Source organism: Tenrec ecaudatus, chromosome 13 (assembly GCF_050624435.1).
Source record: "Tenrec ecaudatus isolate mTenEca1 chromosome 13, mTenEca1.hap1, whole genome shotgun sequence".
Taxonomy (NCBI): domain Eukaryota; kingdom Metazoa; phylum Chordata; class Mammalia; order Afrosoricida; family Tenrecidae; genus Tenrec; species Tenrec ecaudatus.
The window spans coordinates 116,007,357-116,033,707 of record NC_134542.1 but is presented as its reverse complement, the minus strand read 5'-3'; the positions used below and the strand labels follow the sequence as shown (position 1 = coordinate 116,033,707).

The 26,351-nt window shown below is 41.2% G+C and overlaps 1 protein-coding gene and 1 non-coding gene across 5 annotated transcripts in view; one reads left to right on the top strand and one right to left on the bottom strand.

Annotated features, from left to right (window-relative positions):
- ZRANB3 (zinc finger RANBP2-type containing 3) overlaps positions 1 to 26,351 on the bottom strand; it is a 246,177-nt gene that overhangs the window by 176,333 nt on the left and 43,493 nt on the right. The gene's annotated exons all lie outside the window — the stretch shown is intronic.
- LOC142425152 (small nucleolar RNA SNORA73 family) lies at positions 6,503 to 6,700 on the top strand. Its single transcript, XR_012779517.1, has one exon. It is a non-coding gene; the product is annotated as a small nucleolar RNA SNORA73 family (small nucleolar RNA).

Genomic DNA, 26,351 nt, shown 5'->3' with positions numbered 1-26,351 from the left:
GAAAGCACCAGCCAGTGAGAAACATGAGGCTTTTGGCCCATAAAGACTTGTAGCCTCAGAAACTAACAAGGGTGGTTCTACTCCGGCCTGTAGCTCACTGAGTCCAAACTGACCCCAAGGCAGTGAGTTTGGTTTGGTGTATAGACTCAGAAGTGATTAAGTTTAGGACACACTACGGTGATGAGATTTGATGTCAACTTGAAATTGTGAGGAAGTGTAGGGATGGCATTCAACCTATGAATCAGGGTGCAGCCAGACGAAGGTTTACTGGGGGTGTGGCCTTTTCTAAAAGAACAATAATGATAACTTTCCCTCCCGTTTGTCCCCTTATGTGCACTAGGACTCTGCCTCCACGGCAGCCTCATGTGGGCTGCAGACCTGGAGAGCTGTTGGCACCCTGGGTTCCAGGGACGTTGGAACTACACAGCTCTACACCCACCAGCTTGTGACCTCCCTGTTTCCTTTTTCTGTGTCATCGGCCTACAGTTACATAAGTCTGAAGAGAGCTCAGACTAGCATCTGACTCATGGACTTGACTTGGACTGCGCTGGGATGCTTTCTTGATAGGAAGTGCTTTCTTATACATATGAATGTCATTGGTTTTGTTTCTCTAGGCAACCCAGCCAAACACAATCCTCATTCCACATCATCTTCATGGCACGTAACACTGAGTCTCTTCCTGTCAAGGGGTGGGGTCTATTTTCTTCCTCTTGCAATGTAACAGAAGTACAACGATAATACATCCTACTAATAAAAAATATTACAGCTCCTGTCGAGTCCTCTTGGAAAGCTTGCCCTTTCAGTTGACTGTCCATGCTCTGAGGAAATAGAGAACCACAGCGGTGGTAGTGGTGGCTGGGGGGTGTCAGCAATCCCTGCCAACAGACTGCATCAAGTGCCACCCATGTGAATTATAACAAAGCCTTAGGGGTGGGCACATCGATAAGAGACCTAACTGGGAAGCCCTTGGCATAGCCAGTCAATACACTGAACCACGAAAGATAACAAGGATGATTGTCTTAAACCACCGAGCTTTGAAACTCACCGTGCAGCACCAGATAAATCAGAAGAACAACGGCTGAGTGCTTATTCTGTGCCAGGCACTATGCCAACTATTTCAGAAGTCATTTGTTTCATCCACATAATTACTTAACGAAGAGGTACCATTATATCATTTATGAAAAGAAAATGAAGTTAATATGGTAAGTATAGTAATTATAACAATAATAAGGCCATTGTATGTGGTTAGTAGAACTGACATCACCTTAATCATGCTCCAGAGCCTTCTCACAGGGTTTTTATATTATTCTTAGAATTAGAGAAAGAGTTCCAGTCAAATGGAAGTGTTTGGGGCCAGACTGTGTCCATAGTTCATCTTTTGGGTTGAGGTAGCTCACATTCATCGTGGCCTAAAGCACGGCACAGTGTCCGTGATCCAAGGATGCAGGAAGCCACACTCCAAGTCCTCTGGAGTTAGAATCCTGTTCAGATAGATGATCGGATTTGTGTGGGTGGGAAGTACAAGGCTGGATTAAAATAGCCCCTGCCTAAAGGCTTACAAATGATTATTTTATTAATATCTTGTAGGTTTCCATATGATTCAAGAATCTGCTACCTTTGACGTTGAAACATTCTTCAAATGGTTTCTAACAACTTAAAAAGACAAGACTGCATTAGGGGCACATTTGAAAAATAAATCAACAAATACTTCTTAAATTGAGAAATAATTCACAGCAGGAAATTCACTTTTTAAAGTTGGTATTGAATTAAGAGAATTAAGGAACCACTTCAGTGGTTTTTAGACTATTCTAATCCCAAAGGAAGCCTGTAACCATTAGTAATTACTTCCTGCAGGCCCTACCCATCCATGATTTGCTTTCTCTCTCTAACAATTGACCTATTATGGACATACACAGCAGAATTATACAATATGTGACCTTTTATAAATATAAGTGTATACTTATGTAAAGATATTAATTAATAAAAATAGATACTGGCCTATGTATACATATTTATATGTCAAAACATTGAGGAAGTAGATGGATTTTGGGCCTCTGCTCAAGCCCTACCTCAATGCAAGAACTCTTTTTTCTAACAAGCTGGCATTCTGTGATGCTCACTCTCACCACCCCATCGCTGAAGACAAAGCAGGTGCATAAGCAAATGTGATGAAGAAAGCTGATGGTGCGTGGTTATCAAAAGATATAGTGTCTGGGGTCTTAAAGGTCGGAAGTTAAACAAGCAGCCATCTAGCAGAGAAGCAACAAGCCCACATAGAAGAACCATACCAGCCCGTGTGATCATGAGGTATTGATGGAATCAGGTAACAGGTACCAGAAACCCAACATAAACAAAAACCATATTATTGAGAATGAGGGGGACCAGAGCAAATAACCCAAATTCATCTGTAGACAATAGGACATCCCCTCACAGAAAGGTCGCAAGGAAGAGATGAGTCAACCAGGGTGCAGTATAGCACTGACGAAACATACAACATTCCTCTGGTTCTCTGAGGCTTCCTCACTCCACACTATCATGAACCCAGTCCTACCTTTCAGCTCTGGCTAGACCAGAGCATGTACACTGGTACACATAAAAAGCTCACAACACGGAACCCAGGTCAGATAAACACCTCAGGAACAAAACTGGGACCAGTGTTACCAGAAGAGTAGGGAGAAGAGGGTGGGAGGAGGAGAGGAAGGGGAAACCAATCGCTATGCTCGATGCATAATCTCCCCCACCCAGGGGGATAAACAACAGAAATGTGGGTGAAAGGAAACTGTAGTCAGTGTAAGACATGAAAACAATAATAATTTATAAGTTATCACAAGGGGGGGGAGGGAGGGAAAAAGGAGTTGCTGATACCAAGGGCTCAAATAGAAAGTAAATGTTTAGAAAATGATGATGGCAACATACGTATAAATATGCTTGAAACAACTGACATATGGAATAGTATAAGAGCTCCCAATAAAATGATGAAAAATAAAATAAATAAGGTACATTTTCTTTATTAATTCATCAGATGACAGACATTTAGGTTGCTATTGTGAATAAAAGCACCACAAACACCCATCTACACGTTTTTGCTATACTCTCGTGGCTGCTATGTTGCTTTGATGTTGTAGGTTATGCTGCTAGTATTTCAAGTACCAACAGGGTCGTCCAAGGTTTCAACCGAGTGTCTAGAATAAAACAGACTAGGAAGAAGAACCTGGTGGTCTACTTCTGGAAGAAAGGAAAAGGTTCAGGAAAAAAAATCTTATAAATAGTAGCAGAACACTGTTCAATATAGTGCAAAATGAGGCTGTCAATACGACTAAAGAAAAGCTGCTTACTCAAAGTAGGGTCAACCTTAATGACACGGATGAAGAAAGTCATCCAGGAACTGTCACTGAATCAAAAAGAGGAGAAACAGCTGTGAACATCCAGGAACTAATCTACAAATGGAAATCCGACCATAAATCGCAGATGTTTGAAAGCCATCAAAGATTACATGAAACACATAAAGAGTGATACCCTAGGCATGAATGAGCTGAAATAGACCAGTGTTAGCCATATTTAATTGAATAATCATATGATTTACTAAGTCAAGAATGACAAATTGAAAAATATTGTCACATTCATTGTTAAAAAGGTCATTCATTGCGAGATCGACCATTACAACATTGTCAATAGTAGGATAATATCCACTTACCTACAAAAATGACCAGCTAATACAAATGTTCAAATTTATAAACCAATAATGAATGGCAAAATGATAAATTGAATAAATTCATCAAATTCTAGATTCTGAAATTGATCAAACATGCAATCAGAATGCATTTTGATTGGAAAACAAAATTAGTTGGAAGATAGGGACTTGGTGAGAGAAACGAAATTGGAGTTAAGATGGTAGGACTTTCTGAAGTCAAATTTTCCTTACAAATACATTTTCTCAACAATGTAAAAGGTGTCTAGGCAGACCACATCAGATAGAATACATATATAAAACAGACTGCATGTGTAGAAAGATAGGATATAGAAGATCAACATCAACAGTGAGAACAAGGCCAGCAGATTATTGTGGAAAAGATTATCAATTGCTCATGTGCAAATTCAGGTTGAAGAAAATGAAAACAAGCTCATGAGAGCAAAGCTATCTGAAGATCACTAGTGGGTGAAAAGCACACACGTTGTAGGACAGCAAGGACAGGCTCAAAAGAAAAACAAACGATCAGATGACTTTTTCCTGATATGTCTGGGTAAGAAGGTGGGGGAAGACACGGGATTATATGATTCAACTGTGAGTGACTGTTAACATGGTTAATTGTGATTACTGTTCTGCTAGGTATAAAATAAGCCATCTCAGAAGCAGGAAGCAGGAAATTGCACTACCAGTAGGACCGGTGATTCTCAACCTGTGGGTCGTGACCCCTGGGGGGGGGGTGTCAAACGACCTTTTCACAGGGGTTGTCCAATTCATAACAGTAGCAAAATTACAGTTATGAAGTAGCAACAAAAATAATTTTATGGTTAGGGGGTGGTCACCACAACATGAGGAACTGTATGAAAGGGTGGTGGCATTAGGAAGGTTGAGAACCAGGACTAGATAAAATCTGTCAGACCCTGAAAGCCCTGTCCATTGACTCTCCTTGATCCACGAGACAGTCGTAACACCAGTGGAGTAACAGAGGAGGGGAAGGGAAGTGGTAGTAGCAGAACCGAGATCCACTGGTCCACCTACCTAGGTAGCCTGCCATCAGGAGGCCGGATTGTTGTTTTTTAAGGTGGAGCTGCTGTCCCAATATATGTAAAGATTCCTATTTGACGATTCTTGTTGTTAGTTATTAAAATAGCATTGAAAGGTTGGAGACAGAGGGGCAGAACAAAGACAGAATTTAGCCAGGAATGTGAAGTTAGGAAAGATTTTATTGAGGCAGGGAAAGAACTCCAGGGAGGGAAGGGAGAGCAGGGAAAGGGATGGAGGCATCTTGAGCCCCGGGAGAGTTCCATAACCTACCGAGTTAGGTCAGGGAAGCTGCACCTGGTACTGGGGCGGCAGGACATATATAGGCATGAGCTTAAAGGCATGCATATGAGCCGGTAAGGGGAAGGGAGGTTCTTTGTGCCGTGGTTGCAAGTTTCGGCCAGGTGATGTCCTGTTAGTAAATCATGTTCCAAGGAAACAATGCTAGGGAGAGGGGGGCTGGGTTCCGTCCAGGAAGGTAAACTCTGTGAAATGCTGAAGACAGGTGCTGTGAGGCTCAGGTGCTTTGAAATTCAGCCAAGTCACTTGTCTTCTCCAGAAGCTGGTCCAATGGGCTGCCTTGGTCCTGACCCGGCCCAAACAATCATTATTTCAGGATTGCATTTTTAACAATAAGATAAAGGGAGACTATTTATGACTCGTCTACCCATGTCTTTTTAACTTCTACCAAATGACTGGGTCAAATCAGTTAAATGGCATGTGTTTTTACTAAGATTGATCAGTTCTGTCATTCCATTGGGTATGGCAGAGTGTGCATCTCAGAAGCAGAGAAAGTGAGAGAGAGAAATCCCATCACAATCCAGAAAGAACTGGAAAGTTATCTTCTAAATCAGCACTAAAACCAACCAGGCAGACAAACAAGCTTGCCATCAGGTTAATTCTGACTCAAAGGACTGCCCTACAGAGCTTTCAAGCTGAAGTCTTTATGGAAGCAGAAGGTCACATCCTTCTCCATAGAGCAGCTGGTGGGTTCAAACCAGTGACCTTTCTGTTAGCATCCCAGGGCTTAAATGCCAAAGGTCCATAAACCCAGCTATTTCTGGCATATGGTGGGGTCTCTGTAAAACACTGCGGCAAAATAAATAATAAGCAGATTTATCAAAGGACATCTTGGCAAAAACAACATTCAGATTCAGAAATCCTTAGTCTGGGTCCTATCTTAAAATTCTTTTACATATTTCCCCCTTTACTGAGGCAGCTACCTAATTCTGTCATCATCCTACCCATCTGTTTCTATGGCAACTTAATTATATCTATATCCACAAGAACAAGTCTGGATTAGTAAACATTTATTTTAAACTTCATATACATATTCCATTTCATATTCTGAAAAACTGATTCAAGTCTTTAAAAGGAAACAAGCAAAGAATTCAGAAAAACATGAAATGTCATTGCTGGATTTATTCACCAAATTCCCTCTAGAATAGCTTAATTACATCCTGACAATAATGATTTTAAATTCTCATGAATTCCAGACTTTAGTAAGCCATGGATGATATATGAACTACTGAAAACTATTGCCCTGAAATAAACTTCAAACCACAATCAAAAATATACCTTGAAGACTTCTTAAACATAAACAGTAATTTAACTTGTATAAAATGCCTACTTTGAGCACTAAGCCCTTTTTAAAGGTCTACCTGTATAGGATCAAATTAACAAAAACAATTCTATAGATGGGAACTTTAGGGGCAGTGAGTTTATGCTAATGGTGAAGGAACAAGTCAGAAAAGGAGAGCAAGAATGACTGTGATCCTGATGTGGGTTCTCCTAGGTCACTTTCCCTGTGCTGTCCAGGTGGCTTGGAGGAGCATAGGGCTCTGCCCCATGAAGTACAGTTCTTTTCCACAACTTTGGCGATAAAGCTAGGCTTTGTGTTTATGGCTGAGTATCCCTACAGATTCTCAGTCCTGTGGACAGTGACTGAGGAGACAAATCATGCAGGAAACAGCCCTCTAATACCGCCCCCCACCTGAATCTAGGTTCTGTTCTATTGAGGAGTTAGACTTCTTTTCTACTGTTTGCAGAATGCTTACTATTTCAATATACTCCTGAGGAGAAAAAGATTGGGCCTCACTCCAGTTTGGCTTAGATAGCCTTTAAAAGAAGGGGGTAGGGTGGGTAAGAAAAGTAGGTGAAGGGAGAAATCAGACGATGTAAGATATGAAAATCATCAATAATTTATAATGCATTAAGGGTTCATGAGGGAAAGTGGAGAAGGGAGGGAAAAAACGACGAGCTGATACGAAGAGCTCAAGTAGAAAGAAACTATTTTGAAAATTATGATGGCAACATATGTACAAAAGTGCTTAATGCAATCTATGTATGGATAGATTGAAATAAGAGCTGTAAGAGTTCCGAATAAAATGATCAAAAAACAAAACAAAAAGCTTTATTTTATAGTCTGCTGAGTTGAGTGCTTAAAAATATCAAAATTCCCACATTACAGCATCGTGTAAAAGATTATTTAAGAGAGAAAATTCCTGCAGTTGCTTAATCTTTTGGCTCCCCCTTTCCAGGTATTTATTCAATTTCCTTATAATTATTAAATAAAGATGCTGTCTAACTGTCAAAAAAGAAAAAACAAAGAGTGATCGCAAAACTCAAGAGAATGCCACTGTGGAAAACTGTTGCATGGTTTACTTGCATTTCATTGATTATGCAAAGGCATTCGACTGTATGCACCATAATAAACAGTGGATAACCTTGCGAAGGATGGGAATTCCAGAACACTTCATTGTAACTTGTTCGTGTGTAACTTGTTCACAGATCAAGAGGCAGTTGTGGGAACAGAACAAGGGAATACTGCATGGTTTAAAATCAGAAGTGTGTATCAAGGTTGTATATGTATACTCTATCCTCTCACCATACTTGTTCAATCTATATGCTGATCAAATAGTCAGAGAAGCTGGGTTATATGAAAAAGAGTATGGCATCAGGATTGGAAGAAGGTTTAACAACCTGTGATAAGCAGGCAACACAACCTTGCTTGCTGAGAGTGAGGAGGACTTGAAGCACTTGCTGATGAAGACCAAGGACTGTAGTTTTCAGTACAGATGACAGCTCAATGTAAGGAAGACCCGAATCCTCACAACTAGATCAATAGGTAACAGCATGATAAATGGAGAAAACATTGAAGTTATCAAGGATTCTGTTTTACTTTGATCCATAATCAATGCTCATGGAAGGAGCAGTGAAGAGATCAAATGACATATTGCATTAGGTAAATCTGCTGCGCTAGATCTCTTTAGAGCATTGAAGAGCAAGTATGTTACTCAGAAGACTACGGTGCACCTAACTGAAGCCATGGTATTCTCCATTGTATCATATGCATATTTAAGTTGGACATTGAATAAGGAAGACAAAAGAAGAATACATGCATTTGAATTGGGGTGTTGGAGAAGAATATTTTAATTATCATGAACTGCTAAAAGGGCACACCGATCTGTGTTATAAAAAGTAAGGCCAGAGTGCTCCTTGAGGCAAGGAAGGAAAGATTTCACCTTACTTACTTTGGGCACATTGTTAGGAGAGACCAGTCCCTGGAGAAGAACATCATGTTTGGTAAAGTGGAGGGACCGCGAAAAAGAGGAAGGCCCTCAAACAGATGGACTGACATGGTGGCTGCACCATTGGGCACAGACATAGGAACAATTGTGAGGATGGCACAGAAACGTGCAGTGGTTCATCCCATAGTGCATAAGGTAGCTGTCGATCAGAGCCAACTTGACGGCACCTAACAACAAAAACAACAAACAACTCGCTCTCCGGCCTCAGGTCACCATGTACACAGTCCCACCAGGCTGCCCATATTCAGTTGTGGGCACCAGCACAGCTTCCGCAAGGTTTGGCACACTTCCCTGAAATAGCAAGTACTCTTTTGTGACTATTAAATCTGAAACTTCTCCCGTCCTTTATAAAAAACCCACTCGGATTACCAACCAGGCTTCAGTGTGAATTCTTTCTTGTGCGAAGCCAAGAATCGAGGTATTACCCACCGGAGAAACCTAACAGAATGAAGCATACAATGGTCCTCAATCAGGAGTCCCTGGGTGGTTCAAATGTTTTAAGTGCTCTACTACTGAGCAAAGGTTGCTGGTTTGAACCCATCTGGGGAACCCTCGTGGAGTAGTGGTTATGTGTTGGGCTGCCAACCGCAAGGTTAAGCAGTTTGAAAGCACCAGCAACTCCATGAGAGAAAGAGCAGGCTTTTGACTCCTGTAAAGAATTAAAGCCTCAGCAACTCACAAGGTCAGTTCCTTCGGGTCACTATGAGTCAGTATCAACTACATGGCATTGAGTTCGGTGAGTGTGGAGAGACAGTATAAAAGACTGGGTGATATGCCTCCAAAAGGCAGCGCTGCCATGAAAACCCCGTGGGTTTCAGATCCACTCTGCTACACCCGGGTCACCAGGAACCTGAATCAACTGGCATGGTCCTCACAACATTCAGCCACTCTCTCCAGCTTTTTCAAAAGTGAGCTTCTAGAAACCATTTCCTCAATTAACTTTCTCGGTGTCTTCATGCCTCCAGTACAATTTAATCCTGTTACTCTTAGGCAGGTCAATGGTGATGCTCCTGTCCAAATACCACAGCCATTGAAAAACATCCCCCTTACCGGACCTTTCAGCAACAATCAGTACAGCTGAGCCACTTTGAATTTCTAAAAATACGTTTCCTGGAGCTCCAGAATATCACACTCTTGGTTCTATCCCATTTTTTGTGTGACTTTGTTTTCAGTGGTTGGCTATTCTTCCTTTTACTTTTAAATGTTGAGCTCCTCAAGAGAAGTCCTCATCTCTTCTGGTTATCTCTATCATTCCCATTATTAATTGGTCTCTATACAATGACAAGGCCAAAATTTAAATCTATAGGCAAACTTCTTTTAGGTGAGATTGAAATATCCATCTGCCTGTGGTGGCTGTTAGCTGCCATCAAGCTGGTTCTGAATCATAATGACCCTATGGACAAAAGGACAAAACTCTGCCTGGTCCTGCTCCATCCTCACAGCTGTTATTATGTGTGAGCCCATTGTTGTAGCTAATGTGTCAATCCAACTGCCTATCTGCCTGGCATAAGCAATGGGAAATTTCACTGACAATCAGGTAACTCAAACTTAACATATTTCAAACCAATCTCCCCATCCACTTCTTGCCAACACTCTCTCCTATTCCCGTAATCTGGTTCCTTTTAACTTCTGAGTTTAAGAAAAAGTACCCTCAAACGCTAATTGCTAAAGCCAGATATCATGGCTCATCTTTGTAACTCCTATGCATTTAATCCATCATGATGGCCTTTTACTTCTTACAAAGATTTCAAATGTTGTCTTTTTGTCTCTATGTCCATTGTCCTCACATGAAATGTAGCACCCTGGAAAAAAGGGGAAAAATATAAGACCGAACTTCAAATTCTCATGGACTCTAGACTTGCCAGGTAGGTGACAATCTCCTGAAACAATTTTCATGAGACATTCTTTAAACCAAAAATATTCCATGAAGTCTTCTGAAAACCAAAGAATAATAGTTTAGCTTAACTAGTGAACAGTGTCTGCCTTTAGCATTGAGTTCTTTCAAGACATGTCTATGTGAGATCAAACTGATAGCCTCCAACTCAAAAGACTACATTGGAACCTTAGGGACCGGTGAATTTGTATTAATGGAGGAGGAACAACTCAGAAAATCAGGGTAAGGGTGGTTATACAATTTAAAAAATGTAATCAGTCAATGAATTATACCTGTTAAAAAACCACTGCCACCAAGTCAATTATGACCCACTGGAATCAAACCTTACAAAGGGTTTCTGACACTGAGCAGACAGACTCATCCAAGGATTATCCCATAGGGTCACCAGGGTAGAACATTTGTGGGTGCTTTGCTGTGTATATTCTCTACCACCACCACCAACATAAATCTGAATATTTTACAAAAAGGTAATTAGTTACACTTTAGTTAGATGATTAGGCCTGAAAAATCTGAGATTAATAAGCATATGGTCACATGGAGTGTTATTTTAATCATTATCAGACTTAAGAACATGATTGACAAATTTAATTCTATTTTTAAAAATCTGACATGTATACATAATGGAAATCAGTGAGTGATTCCAATTTTGAGTTGAAAGGGACATACTGCTTTGAAAGTTTGTTGGAATTATTTTAACAAGGGCAGAGAGACATAATGAAGTAGCTAACACATATATCACATATGTAAACACAAAAGCAAAGCAAAAAGATGCACGTGTATTGTGTTTATGTGACAGGAGACATTCTAGCAAAGGGATTCTGTGCAACAGACTTAGGTTCTAATGTCATTTGGTGGGCAAACTATTTTAACTCTCACAGCCACAACTTTCTCAGAGAAAACGTTGGGGAAACACTACCACCGTCCCAGAAGTCTCGTAGTGATTAATGATCATGCGAGAGCTTGTTTCACAAAAAGAGCAGCTTTTCTGCTATTTCAAATTAAGTTTACAAGCTTCGCCACAAAACAGGAACTTAAAAAATACATATGTGGATTGAGATTCTTTGTTTGGGTAAAGGGGAATGAATGAGAACTCCAGTAACACAGCAGGGCTTAATTAGCATTTGGTAAAACAAGTTAGGAAATTTTTAAAGTTTCTATTATGAACTAAGTGAAGGTCTACAAGCAGATCATTAGTTTTACATTCAACAATTCATACACCTTTTTTTCAACTCATCCACTGCAATCCCTTGAAGGTATCATCAAGAATACCAACCATATGGGGATCCATGTTCTGCATTGTTGTCCCTCTACTGGCATGACCACCCTTGTGGGGAGAAGACCTTCCAGACTTCCGCAGAGTGCATGGGTACCTCATTGCTCTTCCAGCTTTCAGTACCCGAACGAGAACTGAACCTGGAGCTTCTGGATCACAGCTATACCACGCAGTAGAGTGCCCACCAGATGACACATGTACCTGCCCCACGTGCATGCTCTTTGTTAGCCACCAGAGACAGCACAGAAGTACCATAAAATAAGAATAAAGAAAATAGAAGATGTATGGGAACAATTAATCCAAAGGATGAATGGAACACTGTGAACCTCAGCCTCCACAACCCTGAGACCAGAAGAACTCGATGGTGCTCGGCTTCCACTGCTAATTACTCTGAAAGGGATCACAAAAGAGAGTCCCGAGTCGAGTGGGAGAAGAAAGTGGAACAAACCAAAACCATAAAATAGATCAGGCTTAGTGGTCTGCTGGAGACTTGGAATCTACAGATTGTGGCCTTTAGCGATGTTTCACTCTTGGACCTGTACTCACTCCTCTGACTCAGCTTTCAGACCAACAATATATAGACTTGGAGGGGAAGTATAACATCCAAGAATAACATACACTCCCTGGAAAATCAACCATACAAAATCAAAGGAAGAGCATTTGCTTATGGCTCAAAACTCTTAAAAGCTAGAAGACACAGGAAAGAAGGATGAAGCGTATAAAAGCACAGGGAGGGGGCAGAAGGGGGAAGAAGGCTGGTACATCTCGGGGACTGTAATCAATGTATGAACTGCTGAATAGAATACAAATTTACTCTGTAAAGTTTTAAATCATAAATGTTTTAAAAAGTTGGGAAAAAAAGGATCCCAAATTCTCTGTTTTCTGTTTCCATTGCTCCTCCCTTCTTAACGCTCTGAACCTTGTTCTTGTGTAAATTCTGTTGTTTTGATCTAAATGGTTACTTTAACATGGGGGTAAGCTCACTTTCAGACCTGGAGGGAACAAAGTTATCCAGACAAACAAAATCTCATTGGTGAAAACCAATCAAAACAACTTTGTGGATAATATTTAGGTAAGGATATATAACATGCTACTATCCATATTAATTATATGCATGTAATTTAATGAGTACATGAACTGAACTTGAGAGAAAACAATATTCTAATATCACACATAGTTTTTTTGTCATTAAAAGAGTATAAATGAGTTGTTTATCGAGACCTAGGATACTATTTGTTAAAGCAAAATTTTCACAGTATTTATACAGAACTTAAAGTCTCCAAGATACTCAAAAGGTAAGTGGGATATTATTTTCTTAATTTTAAGTTCTGAAGCATTAAGAAGTCATTACTTCAAATGTGAATCATACCTTTGTCCGATTATAAGTGATTTAAAATAATAATTTTAAAACGTTATTTCACTATTTTTTAATGGGAAGACATTCACCATGGCAATGAATGAAGTTATGGAGATTTCTTTAATGAACAGAGTTCCATTACACAGCCTGCTGGAACGTGGTGTAAAGAGAAACTGCATATGTTGGCTTTTTCTAATGTGGGTGTCCTGGTATTCTTGGGATTTTTCACCCACTCATGAGTCATTTTATATAACACTGTAATATATCATTTCCATCCTACTCACAAGCTAACACTTCGGAGATAACATCTTATTTAAGGACTATGGTAAGAGAACATTTTAATATTTTATCAAATGTGCAAACAATAAAATTATTACTATTTCGGCAACAAACTCTCACTTCCGAAGAAGCATTCCAGTATGCCTCAGTGCTGTATGAATTTGGGGGAAGATGCCAAGAAAATGTGTTATTGTTCCACTATAATCAAATATTAAAATTTCATTTAAAAAGCTAAACAGTTAGCTAAAAATTAGTCATTCTGAAGCAAAGAAACACCAAGCAATTGCCGAGTGTCTCAGTAATTTCATATTTACTGTTCAGTACCAGCTTGTCACATATATTTGTTCATTTTTGTGTGGCTCTGATATGCTGGAAGCTATGTCACCAATATTTCAAATATCAGCATGGTTCAGGGGAGTTTCAAGACTGAAACAGATTAGGAAGAACAGCCCGGCAATGTATTTATAAGAAATACCCAATGAAAACCTTATGGATCACAACCAAAGATGAGTTTCTTGCGATGGGTGTAAGCATAGCAACAATCATGAGGCAACTTTGCATTCCATTAGAGATAATGTCACCATGAACATGAGAGCACTCTCAATGGCAACTTCCGTCACCACTAACATTATATTTATAACATTATTTTCATGGCAAAAGGACAATTCAAGGTTCAAGAGAAAGGAGTAGGACTGACTAGGTTTCCTTCTCAGTGAATCATATATTCTATTTCTGAAAAGTAATCAAACAGGTATATATATTTTTAAAAACTAAAGAAATACCCGATAATTTTGGTTGCTTATGCCAAAATCCATTTGTCTAAAATATTACTGAAAAATAATAGTTCCATAACTAGAGTTTGAAAACCACGGAGACATTTTCTGTTAGATTATTTATCACAATTATAGTTTCATTTCATTGGTAAGAAATGAGAAAAGCAAACTGGAATAAAGAAATACAATTTTAAAAAGCTGAATGCTGTAAGAATGAAGCTCTTCTCAGAGAGAATCACAGCATTATGAAAAGACAGGGAGCTAATTTATAATGAAAGACACTGTAGTAGATGATGACCTCATGGCACATGAACCATCTCCACCTTCTAATGAACATATTCAGGATCTGTTTAAAACCCACAGATGCTGTACATAGCTTAGGGTACCATCTCAAATTGCTCACACTGCTGCTCGGCGATCTTTTTTTTTTTTTTTTTTGGTTCCCCTTTCTTGAAATAAGACATGTCAGAATCTGTGGTATAACAGAATGTCAAGTCAGTGATGCATTCATTCAAACATGAAGATAAAATATTTGCATGGAAGACACAGTGGTAAACTAGAAAGAGCACCTGTCTGAAAGTCAAAGAGAAATAGAGCCAAGTCTCAGCTATCTTTTTTTAATTAATTTTAAGACTTTAGACATGTTATCTTAAGGTGAGTCAACAGCAAGTAGCTAATAAATTTGTACTAAATGAGCCTGTTGGTGCATTAGCTTCTTTATGTGTATCCCTGAGCTGGCAGTAACAATGCAAGCAGTGTGCAAGTTACACACAAATCCATCCTCATAGGGTCTTTAAGTCAAGTAAGTAGGGAAGTTAGAGCAAGTGCTGAGCCTTACATCAGTTTAAGAATAAGAAGTTCCAATGGCACAGTGGTTAAGCACTGAACTTCTAACCTCAAATTGGGACTCAAGCCCCAACACTACTCCCAGGGAAAATGATGAGACTATTTATTCCAGTAAAGATTTCCAGACTTGGGGATCCTATCAAAGATCCTGTGAAATTGGAGTTGACTCCGTAGTAGTGGGACTTCTGTGTGCAAGAAAAAGGAGCTCGCGCAACACAGTGGATTAAAGACTGCACCGCTGACTGCAAAAGCGGTCACCACCAGGCACTCTCAGGAGCATAACGGGACTCTCTCTTCTGCAGTTCTCAAACCCTAAGGGGCAGTTAAGTTCTACTGTGTTCTGTCAGGTCACTCTGAGTCAAGATGGAAATGACATAAAAGTTGCTCTGCATAGCCACTGATGATGACAGCGATGAATAATTTGTTGGAAAGCGAGGCTGATTCAACCCTTTTAAAGGGAGGGCATATTTAAACCCCATTAAAAGGGAAGTAGGAGTTGTCTCTAAGCCAGATGCTCATATCTGGAGAATGCCTACATAGTTAAGAGGGTTATAGTTTTACACTTGGAAAGCTTCTAGTACATAATTGTGGCAGTTGTTAGGTGCCATCAGGTCAGCTCTGACCCATAAGAACCCTATGAACAACAGAACGAAACACTGCATGTTACTGTCCCACCCTCACAATTGTTCCTATACCTGGGCCCACTGATGGAGCTACTGTATCAATCCATCTCATTGAGGGAGGGCCTTCCTCTTTTCCGTTGTCCTTCCACTTTACCAAGCATGATGTCTTTCTCCAGGGACTGGTCTCTCCTGGCAACATGGCTGTGGCAGTTAAATAATCTGGTGTCAACTTGTGAAGAGGTGGGTCTAGTCTGTCAATCAGGTCACAGCTTGATGACCTCATTTGGAGGCACGAAGGAGATAAATATCTCACTGGAGGACAAACATACTCTCTCTGCTTTATCTCCCTGCAAGACATTCCTGTTTGCAAGCCACAGAGACCTATGCTGATGGCACTGGAACTGGAGGAGTCACGTGGAGACACACACCAACGCTAAGATGCTTCCACCGCCACTGGATCCACAAGACGTTCTACCCACTGGCCTGTGACCTTCCTGTCCTCAACATTATTGGATGTTTTGCGTGAATCTGAAGAGAAATTCACAGACTGATACTGGACATATGGGCTAATATCGGATTTACGGACTTGAATTGCACTAGGTTTGGATGCTTTCTTAGTATACAACTATTCTTTGATATAAAGCTCTTTCTTATACACATGAGTGTCTCTGGATTTGTTTCTCTAGTAACCCAGACTAACCCAATACCCCAAGTATGTAAGACGATGTCTTGCCTTCTTAGCTTCTAAGGAGTACTCTGGATACAAATACTCTAAGGAATACTCCAAGATACACTGATTTGTTCTTTTTTAGTAATCCATGGTACTTTCAATATTCTTCTCCAGCACCACAATTCAAGTGAATCAATTTTCCTATTGATTTAATGTCCTAGTTTCAATGTCCAACTTTCACAGGAATATGATGCAATGGAGAAAACCATAGCTTGGGTCAGGTATATCTTATTCTCAAAGTAACATCCTTGTTCTTCATTATTCTAAAGAGGTTATCCACAGCAGATTTACCCAGTGTAATACGTCTTTTGATCTCTTGACTGCTCCTTCCATGAGGACTGATTGTGGATATAAGTAAGACAAAATCCTTGATAACTTCAACCTTTTCTTCATTTATCATGATGGTCCAGTTGCAAGAATTTTGGCCTTCCTTACACTGAACTGAAATCCATACTGAACGCTACAACCATTGGTCTTCATCAGCAAGAGCTTCAATTCCTCCTCCTCACTTTAAGCACTCTGCATACTGCAGATTGTTAATAAGCCTTCATCCAATCCTGATGCCACACTCTTCTTCACATAATCCAGCTTCTCTGATGATTTGCTTAACCAGTAGATTGAATAAGAATGGTGAGAGGACACAACCCTGACACACACCTTTCTTGCTTCTAAACCACACAGTAGTCTCTTGTTCTGTTCTCACAAGTGCCTCTCGATCTATGCACAAGTTCCTCATGAGCACAATGAAATGTTCTGGAATTACCATTCTTCTCAAGGTCATTCACACTCTGTTAGGGTCCACAGTCAAATGCCTTTGCAGTCAATGAAACACAAGTAAACATCTTTCTGAGATGCTCTGTTTAAGCCAAGAGCCATCTGACAGCAGCAATGATATCCTTTGTTCCACGTTGTGGTAGTTACATCATCTAGTGTCAACTTGCAAAGGGGTGGAGTCTAGCTTGCCAATCAGGTCACAGTTTGATGACCTTATTTGGAGGTGTCATGGAGATAAATAGCTCACTGGAGACCAGAAACATACTCTCTCTACTTTGTCTTCCTGCTTTAGCTAACTCTCAGCCTCAACTTGTGAGCTACACTACCTGTGGGACAAGTCAACTACCTGTGGATCGTGTAGGTAGAAAGTGAGGTTCTTTCAAGATCTGGTTCCACATGGTGCATCTATTGCTTGAGCTTGAGGCTGGTAAATCCTGTCATTTTGCATTGCTTGAGTTCAGTATCCCATGGGGCCTACTTTGCTTAACTCTGGAGATGCTGACTGTTGGTGACCTGCCCTGCTGTTTGCTGCCTGTGGGCAGACTCTGCCTGCATTGCTTGAGGGAGTACTCAGCTGTCTGCTTCCTTGACCTTGGACCAGCCCTTAGAACCCTGCCTAACACAATTGGTACTGGGAGCTACACTTATTCTTGTTGACATGACACATGGAGCTATGCTGATGGTAGCCAGAGCCTTGGAGATGAGGAAGCCAAGTGAAGACCCCTGCCAGCACTAAGATGCTTCCACCACCCCTGGATCCACAAGACTTTCCACCCACTAACCTGTGATCTTCCTGCACTTAGCATCATTGCAGGTGTTGCGTGAACCAAGAGGAATTTACAGACTGGTATCAGACATAAAAGCTAATACCTGTTATGGACTTGATCTGGACTACGCTGGGATGTTTGCCCAATATACAATTGCTCTTTTATATAAAGCTCTTTCTTCTTTTTTTAAATCATTTTATTGGGGGTTCCTACAACTCTTATCACAATCCATACATATATCAATTATATAAAGGACATTTGTACATTCACTACCCTCATCATTCTCAAAACACTTGCTCTTCACATAAGCCCCTGGCATCAGCTCATTATTTCCGCCTCCCTCCCCGCTCCCCCCTCCCTCATGAAGCCTTGATAATTTATAAATTGTTATTTTGTCATATCTTACACTGTCTGACGTCTCCCTTCACCCACTTTTCTGTTGTCCATACCCCAGGGAGAAGGTTTTATGTAGATCCCTGTAATCAGTTCCCCCTTTACACCCCACCCTCCCTCCACCATCCCGGTATCACCACTCTCACCACTGGTTCTGAGGGGATCATCCGTCCTGGATTCCCTGTGTTTCTAGTTCCTATCTGTACCAGTGTACATCCTCTGATCTAGCCAGATTTTTAAGGTATCATGAGAGTGTGTTTGTGAGAGTGGGAGGGGGGATAGAAAGCATTTAGGAACTAGAGGAAAAGTTGTACGTTTCATCATTGGCTCTTTCTTATATACATAAGTGTCTATAAATTTGTTTCTCTAGTCAACCTGGATTTACACATGTCCTCTTCTGACCTGACCTGAACTTCTAGTAGTTCCCAGCCAATGTACTGCTGCAACCATTGTTGGAATTATCTGAAGCAACATTTTACTTGTGTGTGATATCAGTGATATTGAGTACGAGCATCCTGTTGGGTCACCTTTCTTTGGAATGGACACAAATATGAATCTCAAGTTGTCAGGGTAACCAGCTCCTGACAATATCACAGGTCCGTAGGTGCAAATGTATGACAATAATACCGTATATACTTATGTATAAGCCGAATTTTTCAGCACAAAAAAATGTGGTGAACAACTGGGGTTCGGCTTATACACAGGTCAGTGGTAGCCCAGAGAGATGGAACATCTCACTGCCTTCCTCTCCCTGCCTCCCCGCCCCCGCCCCACGTAACGAGAGGAGTGCTCGTTATCTTGTGGGTGATTGCCGTTTCTCCGCAGGGCTTTGAATGTTTGTTTACTCACATCTAACCAATCAGAGCCGTCCTAGACATGGACAGCTCCAATTCGCAGAAGCATCCGTAGTGATTCACTTACTCCGGCAGCTTAACTGGTAAGGATGTGTCTGTGGCTGTGCTCCATCTCTCCCCTCTGGTCTCTGTGTTAATTCACATCCTGTATTTCCCACACTAGGCTTATACTCGAGTCAATCAGTTTTTCTGGTTTACCAGGTAATAATTAGGTACCTGGGCTAATATTCGAATATATACAGTATATAAAGATTATAGTAAAGTCATGGAGAATAAGAAAAATAGGAGAGTGAAATATAGGAGTCAGACACAGTTCATGGTAGCAGTGCTCACCTCAGCCCCTCGTGGTAGTCCACATGGAGGTGGGAGGGGAGAGGAGGAGAGGAGAGAGGAGCTTTATTTCTAATCAAGGGGCTTGCAGGCCCTCAAGTATATATAAACCTTGGTTAGAAATAAAGCTCCTATATACTTGAGGGCCTGCAAGCCCCTTGATTACAAGTAACCACATACATCACAGGAAGGGGCTGTACCATAGGCAATAGGAGGGGACTATGTAAGGGTGTACATGCAATAGGAAGAGGAGGGATTAGGGATATACATGTGACAAGATGGGTGGATCCTAGATTTATGATGGCAGCCTAACCTTGATTGTCCTTGTGCTGCTGACTCCACTTATTCTGAGCTCTCCAGGGAAAGAATCACTACCCAAATCAGCAGGGTGTGAGCCCCACCTAAGGTGGACCAGACAGTAGGCTGATTGCTCTGGAAGGCTTATGCCTTCAGGGAGATAACCTCTAACCAGCATGCTTCCAAGTGTGCTACAATTATTTATTATGTGTTGCAAGCAGTGTCCTAGTTCTGACGTATGTCTGGGGAAGACAAGCTGGGGAAAAGCCTTTTTATATCCCACATCAAGTCAGTTGGCCAGGTGGCTGTCTTCCAAATTTCCTGGCATAGATGAGTGAGTGCTTACAGGGCTTCTTTGGCTTGCTGAAATACTCAATTGGCATTTTGTCAATTCCTGGAGCTTTGTTTTTTTTTATCGTGTGCATTCAGGTGAGCTTGAACTTCTTCCTTCTGCAACATTAGTGTAATGCTGACTAGTTCTTTTGATACAGTAACTGTATTTTTTCCATCTTTTCTGGTATCATTCAATGTTTTGCTTAAAGAATATTTCAAGATTACAACTTGATGCTTGAAATTTTTCTTGAGCTTTTTCAGTTTCAGATACACAGAATTAGCTTTCTTAATTCTAAGTCCTCCTTGTCTGACACCAGTCTGTAAATTCCTCTTGGTTCACGCAACACCTGCAATGATGGATGCTAAGTGCAGGAAGATCACAGGTTAGTGGGTGGAAAGTCTTGTGGATCCAGGGGTGGTGGAAGCATCTTAGTGCTGGCAGGGGTCTTCATTATAATATTTAGCTTTGTCTATCGAGCTGCCTTTGAAATTTTCTATTCAGTTCCTTTCTTCCAATTGCTTTAGTAATTCTATGATTAGGAGTATGCTTCAGTCTCTTCTGACATCCACCCTGGTCTTTTATGTCTTTCCTGTCTTTTTAATGACTTTTGCTCTCTTCCTGAGGGATGGCCTTGATGTCCCCACAGCTCATGAGGGCTTCTGTTATTACTGTTCAGTGACTCCAATGTGTTCTTAGACACTCTTCAAATTCAGGTGCGACAGGCTCTTGTGGACTTGTTTTAATTTTCTTCAGTTTTATTCTGAATTTAACATAGAAGCAATTGATAGTCTGTTACAAAGTCTAACACTGATTTAGCTTTAGCTACTGATATTGAGCTTCTCCATCATGTCTTTCCACAGATATAGTCTATCTGAGTTTTGTATAACCCACCTGGGGAAGTCCATTTGTATAATCATCTTTTGTGTTGTTGAAAAAAGATATTTGCTTGGAACTCTATGATGCTCACTCTCCCGACACAACAGCTGGAGCCAAAGTGGGTGAACAAGTAAATGTGGTGAAGAAAGCTGATGGTGCCCGGCTATCAAAAGAGATAGTGACTGGGGTCTTAAAGGCTTGAAGATAAACAAGCGGCCATCTAGCTCAGAAGCAACAAAGTCCACATGGAAGAACACACCAGCGGGGACTTCCGGGAAGATGGCGACGGAGTGACACACACCAGAGGGACTCCGCAGAATCCAGCCCAGGAGAGTTGCTCAGAGTGAAATTCAACGCCACTGGATCGCAGGAGGTGCATCATAAAGATAAGTAGGCACAGATCCACGGGTTTTTGAGGGGCTGGGGGCTTTTGGCTTACCTCAGTGGAAGCCGGCTGGGGCTCGACCCTAGTCCAGTTGCCGGATCTGCCCAAGCCGGGACCATTTGGAGCCTGTAGCAGGGCTTGGTCTCAGCACAGCCACAGTTTTTCCCTATCTGCCTCAGGGCAGGAACAGGACTCTTGCGGCTCCACCGGCAGGGATCGGGGTTCATCTACATTGTTGCTTCTGTTTGCGTCTCTGCTTTATATTCCCACACAGCCTTGGAGGGCTGCGCAGGGGATTTTTCAAGGCACAGCCGCAGCCGCGCCACGTGGTCTGAGCAGGGAATAAACCCAAACCCCCACAGCTTCATAGGCAGGGATCAAGCTTCAGCTACACGGCGGCGTCTGTTAACATCTCTGCTCTCTGTCCCCCCTCTCTGCTCTCTGGGGGCGGCTCAGCAGTTTTCTTGCGACCCTTCTTGGGGCTCAGCTGCGAACTACCGCTGGGGCTTGGGGCAGGGAGTAAGCCCTTGTAGATCCACAGGCCGGGAGTGGGACTCAGCTACATAGTTTCTTTTGCTTCCCTCGCTTCCCTGTACCCCTGCACAGTCTAGTCTCACTTTTTGATTTTTCTCACCCCCCTTGTTCCTGCCCTGCTCTCTCACACTCCATTGCGGACTTACGGGGCACTCCCATTGCCCTAGGGCATTTGCGCCTGGGTCACACCCAGCTAGGTGAGCTCCACCCTGCATAGATAGCCCAAGGCTAGGGTAAGGCCTGCTTGCTCTCCAGGGGATACTCCTCAGACTTCTCACCAGGGAGTTCCTGCCTGTGTACCTGGGGACATAAGGCAGCTCAGCCAACACTTATCAATATTCAAACCAATAGCGGGAACTTCAGCCCAGCCTCTGCAACACTGGTGCAGGCAGTTGATCTGCCATCTGGGGCACTCCCCTAATAGGGAAGCCACAGGAAGATAAAGTGGTAGGTTAATCCCATAGCAAAATCAGCTGTAGGCAGATCGAAGAAGAATTCCTATAAGTCTTCCAGAGAGAGACTAGAAAATGGCACCTGGTCCCTCAAAAACAACTCAACGCAAACAGCCATCACCCCCAATGACCTCAACGAAAAAACAGGAGAAACAAAAGGCAAAGGAAGAAGATGTCCTGAACATAACAACATACATAGAAGAAGCAGACATTGAGATGCCATACAAAGAAGTTCTCAGAATGGTGCTTGGAGCGATGCAGAATATGAGGGAAACACTACAGAAAAAGGATGAAATGATAGAGGATATAAAAGACACATACCAAAGGAAAATACAGGAGCTTGAGGAGCAGGTAACGAAACACAATAGCAGAATCATGTTCCTTGAGAATCGATTGGAGGAATCAGAGAACCGCATCAGTGGCGTGGAGGACAGCCAAGCAGACTTAAATAAACGTGAACAAAAATCTAATAAGAGCATCAGAGAAGCCGAAGAAAACCTAAGAGCTATGTCTGATGCTATGAAGCGGAACAACATTAGAATTATTGGCCTACCGGAGGAAGACACAACAAAGAAGTCATCTGCAACAATAGCGAGAGAATTCTTGGAGGAAAACTTCCCCAGCCTAATGAATGAAAACCAAGCAACCATCCAGGAGGCTGAAAGAACACCAGCACGACGGGACCCCAAGAAGAAATCACCAAGGCACATAATAGTTAAACTTTCAAACTTTGAGGAAAAGGAGAAAATCATGAGAGCAGCTAGGGAAAAGCAAGCAATCACATATAAAGGTTCCCACATAAGGATATGCTCAGACCTATCAGCAGAAACTATGAAAAAAAGGAGAGAGTGGAGTAACATATTCCAAAAATTGAAAGAAAACAACGCAAATCCAAGAATACTCTACCCAGCCAAATTATCGATCAAGATCGATGGAGAAGTAAAAGTCTTCCCAGACAAGGAAAAACTCAAAAAATACGTTACAACAAACCTAGCATTACAAAAGATCCTCGCCGACTCAGTATGGGCAGAAGAACACTCACCAAGCACAAATAAGACACCAGCACATAGAACAACTTCACCCAGAGCACAACAAAGAGAAAACAGACCCCAAGATAGCAATGACTTAAGGATGGAAAGAAGTCAAGAATGATACACACACAAAACACACACTAATGAGAAAGGAAAGTAGGAAAACTCCCAACACAAAAAGTATAAAATGGCATCACAGAGTCCGCACATGGAGATAATAACCCTGAATATCAATGGCCTGAACTCAGGCATTAAAAGACTGAGACTTGCAGAATGGCTTAGAAAACACAACCCATCAATTTGCTGCCTACAGGAGACACACCTCAAGGCTACAGACAAAAATAGGCTGAGAATCAAAGGCTGGAGAAGGACCTACCAAGCAAACAGCAACACAAAAAAAGCAGGGGTTGCAATCCTTATCTCGGATAAAATTGACCTCAAAGTGCAAACCATAAAAAGAGATAAAGAGGGACACTATATAATGCTCAAGGGAATGATAGACAATGAACCACTAAGCATTGTAAACATATATTCCCCGAATGAGAGACCAGCTCAATACGTGAACCAAACACTCCAAAAGATTAAGAAAGAAATCACAGACTCGACAATTATAGTGGGTGACTTCAACACACCACTCACTGAGAAAGATAGATCACAGGGAAAGAAACTCAACAAGGAGACTAGAGAGCTAAACTCCACAATTAGACAATTTGACCTAATAGATATTTACAGAGCTTTTCATCCAAATACAAAAAATTTCACATTCTTTTCAAGTCCTCATGGCACATATTCGAAGATAGACCACATGCTGGGGCATAAGGCAAATCTACATAAATTTAAGCACATTGAAATAATACAGACCTCTCTCTCTGACCACTGTGCCATAAGACTGGAAATCAACAAAAGGAAGACAAAGAAAATAAGAGCAAATAATTGGAGGATGAATAACTCTCTACTGCAAAAGGAGTGCATACTGGTGCAGATCCGAGACGAAATCAGGAAATTTCTCGAAACCAACGAAAATGAGCACACGACGTACCAAAACTTATGGGACACAGCAAAGGCAGTCATCAGAGGAAGGTTCATAGCAATACAAGCACACCTGAGAAAGGAAGAGAGACTCATGACGGATACGCTGACACAAAATTTACAAAAACTAGAGCTGAGTCAGCAGGACAACCCTACTAATAGCAAAAGAAAAGAAATTATAAAAATCAGGGCTGAGATTCAGGAGAGGGAAAATAAAAAAACTTTGGAAAAAATTAATACCGCTAAAAGTTGGTTCTTTGAAAAGATAAACAGGATCGATAGACCATTGGCAAACCTAACCAAAGAAAGGAGGGAACAAATCTCAATAGCAAGAATAAGGGATGAAAGAGGGGTCATTACAACAGACCCTAATGAAATCAAAAGGATAGTTACACAATACTATGAAGGATTGTACTCCAATGAATTCAACAATTTGGAAGACATGGACAAATTCCTGGAAAAACAATCCCTCCCTAGACTATCCTCAGTGGACATCAAAAATCTCAACAGACCCATCGCAATAGAAGAAATAGAAAAGGTTATCAAGGGATTACCAACAAAAAAATCCCCTGGACCAGATGGATACACTGGAGAATTCTACCAAGCATTCAGGGAAGAACTAATACCAATCCTACACAAACTTTTCCAAAACATAGAAAAAGATGGCAAACTCCCAAACTCCTTCTATGAAGCTAGTATAACTCTGATACCCAAACCGGGCAAGGATCCCACAAGAATCGAGAACTACAGACCGATATCCCTAATGAACATTGATGCAAAAATCCTTAACAAAATACTAGCCAACAGAATACAAAAGTATATAAAACAAATAATTCACCATGACCAAGTGGGATTCATACCAGGGATGCAGGGATGGTTCAACATACGAAAGACCATTAGTATTATTCGTCACATTGACATGAAAAAGTATAAGAATCACATGATAATATCAATAGACGCAGAAAAAGCATTCGACAACATCCAACACCAATTCCTGTTTAAGACACTAGCGAAGATAGGAATGGAAGGAAAGTTCCTCAAGACAATACAAGCTATATATGAAAAACCAACAGCCAAAGTGGTAGTCAATGGAGAAAAGACTAACACAATCCCACTGAAAAAGGGAACCAGACAAGGATGCCCCTTGTCTCCACTCCTATTTAATATCGTGCTGGAGGTTTTAGCTAACAGCATAAGGCAAAGAAGTGACATCAAAGGTATTCGTCTGGGGAAGGAAGAGGTGAAACTATCGTTATTTGCAGATGATAAGATTTTATATATGGAAAATCCCAAAAGTTCCACAAGGGGAGTACTGGAAGCAATAGAGGAGTTTGGCAGAGTGGCAGGATACAAGATCAACAAACAGAAGTCCATCGGACTGTTATACACATCAGATAAGACCACAGAAGAAGAGATCAAAAAGGTGGTACCCTTCACAATAGCCAAACACAAACTGAAATATCTAGGGATACACTTGACTGAAAAAACAAAAGATCTATATAGGGAAAACTATAGAACACTATTACAAGAAACCAAGAGCGACCTCAACAAATGGAAGAATATTCCGTGCTCTTGGATTGGGAGACTTAATATAGTTAAGATGTCAGTTCTGCCAAAGGCACTATATAAGTTTAATGCTATCCCGATACAATTACCATCATCTTTCTTCAAAGAAATGGAAAAACTGATTACCAACTTCATATGGAGAGGGAAGAAGCCCAGAATTAGCAGAGAACTCCTCAAGAAGAAGGACACCGTGGGAGGGCTTGCTTTACCTGACTTTGGCACATACTATACAGCCACGGTTCTCAAAACTGCATGGTATTGGTACAATGAAAGATACTCAGACCAATGGAAAAGAACTGAAAACCCAGAAATAAAAGCATCAGCATACACACAGCTGATCTTTGACAAGGGCCCCAAAAAGATCAAATGGGAAGCAGATGCCCTCTTTAACAAGTGGTGCTGGAAAAAATGGATATCAACGTGCAGAAAAATGAAGCAAGACCCTTATCTCACTCCATGCACAAGAATAAACTCAAGGTGGATCACAGACCTTGAAGTTAAACCCCAAACTATTAGGGCCATCAATGAGGGAATTGGGACCAACTTGAGAACTTTGGCGCAGGGAATACACAGGCTATCAGAAATAGGGAAGGACACAAACACAGAGGAGGCACAAATCGACAAATGGGATATACTGA